Genomic DNA, 7,046 nt, shown 5'->3' with positions numbered 1-7,046 from the left:
TGGTTTCATTTATGTTATTTAAGTTATTTAAAAATTAAATATTTTGATTTTAAAAATAGACAAAACATTTTCAAAACAAATTCTAAAGACACTTAAAGTAACTCCTTCGTTTAAAACAAATCTTATTTTTCGACTAATACTAACAGTAATGACTTCACCTAATAATTATTGGTTTTAAGATCAAAACTTCAATCACTTAAATCAGGTTTTTGATTTTTTTTGATACTTTGTATGTGTTTTACATCATAACTATAAAACAATAAGTTTAAACGAGAAGTATTTAAGTTAATAACAATTAAACAAGTGAAGTTATAACATTTCGAAAATAACTTTTGTATAAGAAGTGACATAATGTGTAGTTAAGTAACTTTCAGAATTGATTTAAGTGCAAATTAAATTTGTTCAAGTGTTTGCGGTGTAGGTTATAAATTTTCCGTATTTAATTCGGAAACTATTAATATGGATTAATTTGCATCTATACTTAAAGTTTTGTTAAAACAATTTTTATTCAAAATATCGAAACAATTAAAGGATTTTTTTTTGTTTGTTACTACCATATACTAAATTTTTAAGTTATTTTATTTCATATGTTTAATTGGTAAAATAATAAAAATAATATAAAAAGTACATAAAATTAAAAGATATGACAAAAAACCATAAAAATTGCAAATATTATATAATAAAAAAATAAAAAAAGTTTTATTGTTTAAATTTACAAACTAATTAACTATGTCATGTGTATTATTATGTTGCTATTATTTTTGTTAGTGTGGTTTTCATTAAGAATATAAGAGGTGTAGAATGTTTTAGTATACTCTAACTACAACTTATGTATAATAAACTACACAATACTTAATAACTTTAAAAATGTTTGTTTTTAAACTTTAAATTATTACGATACAATCTTATAGCCTAAATTTTAATCTTTTTTTAACAACTTGTTTTATTTTAAAATTTGTGAACAACGGAAGGAGTTTAAATTATTTTAACCGCACCTGTTACTGATAAAATTCCCGTCGTATAAAAAATCGACATTGTTAACTTAAATTTTAGCAGTAAAATTGTACTTTAATCATAAACAAATAGGAGTACTGGTTGACAGTATTTGAAAATTTTCACATAAAAAAATTGTCAAAAATAAATTTTTCAAACAATAACAAAATAAAACTTGCTATTTTCGTTTTACAAGCATCTGATAATTTTTTATAGTTACTGTCGTAAAAGATAAACTTTCTTATCAATTTAAATTTCAGTTGGATTTTATTTTTTTATCGGTAAAATCTAAAACGTTAGGAGTAAATAACAATTGTTAAATTCTATAACATCTGGTTTTAATTTAATTAGTATGGCGTTTGACTATAAATCGATAACAAAACAGAACCTAAAAATACATACTATGAAGTTTTTCTTACCAAAACACTTTATTTTATTAATTAATTGTCTTATTGTTCTCTTGTAACATAGCATGAAAAAAATAAAACTTAATTCAAATTCAATTGATATTACGTCACATTGTACGGCAAACTTGTAGTTTAATAATTAGTTTTCTCTGTAGGTTTAAAATTATTTTAAATACTTATAGTGATTTATATCTATTGATAAAGTTATAATGATAATTCAGTAAAAGTTAATTAATACATTTAATATTTAACTATTGATTGCTATAATGATACAATAACTATCAAACATATTTCTGTGAACATAGATTAAAAAAACTGTTATCATTTAAATATTTTCATTAAATTATCTAAATAATATAATAAATATTTTGCATTAATAACTTATTAATTTAGTTTATTAAAATGAACTATAAAAAAATATAAAGTATGAGTAGCTTTATCTATTTTTTAACAATCTTACTTAATGTCTAAAAAATTCCACTAATGTTTGCTTAAAAAGTGTATAAACAATAGGTGTATAAACTTTTGATTATAGCTTCACAAGAGGTTGTGATTTGTTGAGGTAACAATAATGTTGATATTATGCATAAGGCATTTTATGGGTTTGAGCATCGATGGAGGACTTTCGTTGTCTTAAACTACAAATTACTTATTAAGTTTATTCTCATTATGTCATGCTTAGAAGTATATTATGATTTATAGTTACTATATGTATAGTCTGTCTGTTGTAGTTTTCATATTAATTATCTTATTTTTTTTCTTGTATATATATATTGTTGATGTTATTTGGTTTTATAATGAAGAAATTTAGGTTTTTAAAAAAAAGCGCAAAGTTCTGGTCCTTTTTAAATTGCTAGTTTAACTACTTAACTCGTAAGCAACTTCGCATGGCATGTTAACAGTGAATTTTCAGCTTCTCTTAATGCTCGTAAAATGGTAAAAATGAATCTTAAATCTTTGTTACTAAAGTCAATGTCAAGTTCAATTACAATTACGATTGAAGCTTTTCTTTAAAATTTATAAGTATGAAAAGTTTCCTTAAATTTTTGATAGTTTAAATTAAAGCATTAACTGCTTTTGTTTTTAAAAATGTTGTATATTACAAAAAATAACTTACAAAAACAAAAAAACACTCTTTCTAAATTAAAAAATGTGTTTTGTAAGTAAATATAATAAAACTATAAAAAATAAAAAAGTTTCAGTATTCATTTAATTATATTAATCTTAGTGCATTTTATATCAACAAAAAATAATATAAACTTAGTTTTGTTTTTCATTTTAAGCAAGTAGAATAACCACAAATCAAGTGTTTTAAAATTGTCAAGTGATAAAATTGTTAAGTTAAATGTCAAAAATTGTAACAGTAAATTAACATCCGAGTTACTCTATGTCTTTGTTACTCTATCAATTTATAGGTCAACTAATTCTAATAAATATTACAAATATTCAACTAATGAAATATATATAGTTTAATACTGTAATTTACATTCAGTCTTATATAACTTTAATTATTTTAATAAATATTTTAACTTCGAGTGTTAAAGCTCATAAAAAATAATTATTTATTAGTTAATAAAAACATACAGAAGAGTTTTAAAAGATAGTGGTTTGTCAAGTGATTTAGTAGTAATAAGTTTAGAAACTATATTATTTTGAATTCCTACCTTAAAAAACTCTTATTTTCAAATAAAAAACTTAACGTTTTATGACAAGCAATTGTGTGTATAATTTTTCAAATATAATCAGGTAAAATAATATAATTTTTGGTACTAATATTTCAAAATCAGCCATTAATCAGCAGCAGGCTTGTTTTCACAAAAATTATTGAATAAGTAAAACTTTAAACAAATAAGAAACTGTAAGTTATTAAACAACCAGAGATGAGTGCTATTCTAATACAGTTTTTAAAAAGTCTGGAGATCGCAAATACTTTGTTCAAAACTATAATAAGTGTACTTTCTTTTCGCATAAAAGACATGCAAATTTTAGGGTCAGCAGCATTTTTAATATTTAACTTGTTATTGCGAGAGTTTTTCATTAATTTTTTTATTCAGTAGTTGTGGGATACACATTATTAATTTTGTGATCAGAAATTACCTACTACTCCAGTGTCACCAAACAAAGAAAACGAAATGTTCACGTCAAAGTTACGTATTTATCAATCCTGTGCCACAACATAAAAGTCGTGAAACGCTCACGCATTCTATTCCCGTGACACTACACAATGAAACTTCTCAATTTATCAATATTTTATACGAACTTCGTTGGCTGAACTCAGAAATATTTATTATTTTATGTGAGGAAAAGATTTGTTTTTTAAAGTTTGGAAAAGTAAACATCTCCAGTAATATTAACTGAAAGATAGTCGAACTACTTATGTCTAAGTACTAACACAAAAAAAGTAACTTTTAAGAAGCACAACTTGTATATAAAAATTCAAACTTAAGTTTAATGATATAGCCTGCTGTCTGCTAAAGTTCAATTTTATTTTTAAAGTTCTTAACAGTATTTTATTTAATAGAAATGAAATAACCCTTTTTATAAATATATACTAAGAATAATTCATTATCATTGTTATAAGTCAAAACAAGTTCTAATAAAGATATTTTAAAAATATGAGTGCTTAAAGATATTTAAGTTCAAGAATCACGAATAAAACGGCACAAGCAACAAACTAAATTAACTGAAAATCAAAATAAATCAAAAAAACGAAGAAGTTGATATGGAAGATGATGTGTGGAGACAAAGAAGTTGACATGGAAGATGATATGTGGAGACAAATAAGTTGACATGGAAGATGATATGTGGAGACGAATAAGTTGACATGGAAGATGTGTGGAGACGAATAAGTTGACATGGAAGATGTGTGGAGACGAATAAGTTGACATGGAAGATGTGTGGAGACGAATAAGTTGACATGGAAGATGTGTGGAGACGAATAAGTCGACATGGAAGATGTGTGGAGACGAATAAGTTGACATGGAAGATGTGTGGAGACGAATAAGTTGATATGGAAGATGTGTGGAGACGAATAAGTTGATATGGAAGATGTGTGGAGACGAATAAGTTGACATGGAAGATGTGTGGAGACGAATAAGTTGACATGGAAGATGTGTGGAGACGAATAAGTTGACATGGAAGATGTGTGGAGACGAATAAGTTGACATGGAAGATGTGTGGAGACGAATAAGTTGACATGGAAGATGTGTGGAGACGAATAAGTTGACATGGAAGATGTGTGGAGACGAATAAGTTGACATGGAAGATGTGTGGAGACGAATAAGTTGACATGGAAGATGTGTGGAGACGAATAAGTTGACATGGAAGATGTGTGGAGACGATTAACTTGATATGGAAGATGTGTGGAGACGAATAAGTTGATATGGAAGATGATGTGTGGACGAATAAGTTGATATGGAAGATTCGGTGGAGACGAAGAAGTTGACGAGGAATTCACAAAAAAAAATAACTTACATTGACTTTATTGCATCAAAAAAATGAAGAAAAACAACATTTAGGTTTTGTTATAAGTTTTTTTATGTAATTTTTTTAATTACTTAACTTTAAATAACATTCAATTTTCAAAATAACATAAACATCAGTTTTTTTAAGATTTAATTAGCTTAAGATAAGATTTTTAATTCTACATACACTTTTACTTACATAACTCCTGCTCTGCAAACAGGCAAATAAAAAAATTAATTGTAATATGTATGTTAAACAATGATTGTCTATGTTTATAGTTTTTGTAACACCAAACCTTATTCTTACAAATTATGAATTACTGAATCAATTAATTAGTTTTCTTTAGAAAATGTTTTGTTATGGTTTGTAATTTTTTGCCGTGTTTTTAATCCATTACTCACTAACTTTTTATTAACATTTCAATCAAATTTTATATTTTAAGCACCAACAACAATTTACAGTTTTTTAATTTCAAAACTATTATTTTGTTTAAACTATGAATTACTGACTTATTTAATTATTTTTAATTAAGAAAAGTATATACACATGTAATTAAAAATACCATATTCTTGTTAAATAATAAACTTATGTACAATTTTTTTTTTCTATTTACTTGTTTTTTTATCTTTTATTTATTTTTTTTTTTATTCTACCAATGGTTTCGGAAGGAGTTTGTGGGTGCAGGTGCTAAATGATAGACGTAAATGATTATTGATACATTAAAAGGTAATGTTGATATAACAATCTTAAGTATAAAAATGTTGATAGAAACTGATACTAGTCAGAAATAGAATTAAAAAAAAAAAAAATCTTAAAATGAAGACAAAATAGAGAGGTAAGGTAAGAGACTAGATTTAGAAAAATATAAAATAAAAAGCAAGAAAAAAAGAAAAAAAAATTAAGCAACAGAAAATGTAACGAACCAATCATTACATTTTATGTTTCGTTTTATTTCAGAAGAGTTAAAATTAAAGAATTTCAATGTTTTCAGTGACGTCACAATAGTATTGAGAATAGAAATTGAGAGAAAGAAGCATGAAGTAAATTTGAGAGAAAGAGTTTAAAACTTAGCTTGCAGACGCGAGTCGGCGGATTAGTGACGGGAGAGACGCGAGTCGGCGTATTACTACCGGGGAGAGAACGCACAAAACTACGTGTAGACGATAGGATTGCGAATCGTATGATGAACAATCGAGAAGGGTTTTATTGATAGAATGTGGATAGAATACTTGATCGTACAGTCTACTTTCTGTACATTTCAACAAAATGTTTAGTAGTTAGTATATGTGCCTACTGGGCTCTTATCAGAAGTCATTGGTTTTAATTTCTCTTCTTTCACTTATTTCACAATGTGTTTATTAATTTTGTATATAAAATCACGTGCACTAATAACTAGTTTTTATATTATTATTTTTATGGTAAGTACTAGTATATCAAATAAAGCCTGCGTTCCATCTGAACGTCTGTAATACTTTAAATAACCGTTTCTTGTTATCTTATTTAAGAGCAGCTAAACCAACCTTACAACATCGTTATTGAGGACGGTTACAATAATATTTAAACTTTATCTATATATTTAAAAAACATGAAACAAACATGTTACTAAATAAAACAAGTTTTTAAGAGATTAAACTATTAAATTAGACTTGTAAATTTCTTAATAAGATGTAATATTATTAAGAATTTGTATTTTTGTGACAAAAATAGTAGTTAACCACGACGACTAGCTAAAAACAATTGTATATTATACAAAAGCAACTTTTAGTTACTAGTGCTAGTGAAAAACAGTAGAATTAAATATTGTTATTTACACAGCTTAAAAATAATGAAAATAGATAAATTTCGTTTTTTGTAACTCAATATTAGTTTTACTGTTCTATCAATCACAATGATTAAAGTTTTAGTAACAACTCGTAACTTATACCTGTTAAGAAAAATTTTATGCTATAATAATTCCAAACATGTACTGATAACTAGCATTTTGGCAGAAAATTTTAAGATTAATAGTTATTATTTTATACAATGTCCTTAAAAACCTTTTTTAACCCATAATCGTCCCAAAAGTGATGATGATACCCTTTTTTAGTTAAATTTAATTCTTGAAAACTCTCTTTAGTTTGTATGATAAAAAAAATGCAAAAGTGAATACTTTAGTTTGCACTAAGTATTTAATTCTTAGGA

The sequence above is a fragment of the Thalia democratica genome, chromosome 1, assembly GCF_965202585.1.
Source record: "Thalia democratica chromosome 1, ktThaDemo2.hap1.1, whole genome shotgun sequence".
In the NCBI taxonomy this organism is placed as follows: Eukaryota; Metazoa; Chordata; class Thaliacea; order Salpida; family Salpidae; genus Thalia; species Thalia democratica.
The sequence above is the reverse complement of the archived record's forward strand: the minus strand, read 5'-3'. Positions refer to the sequence as shown.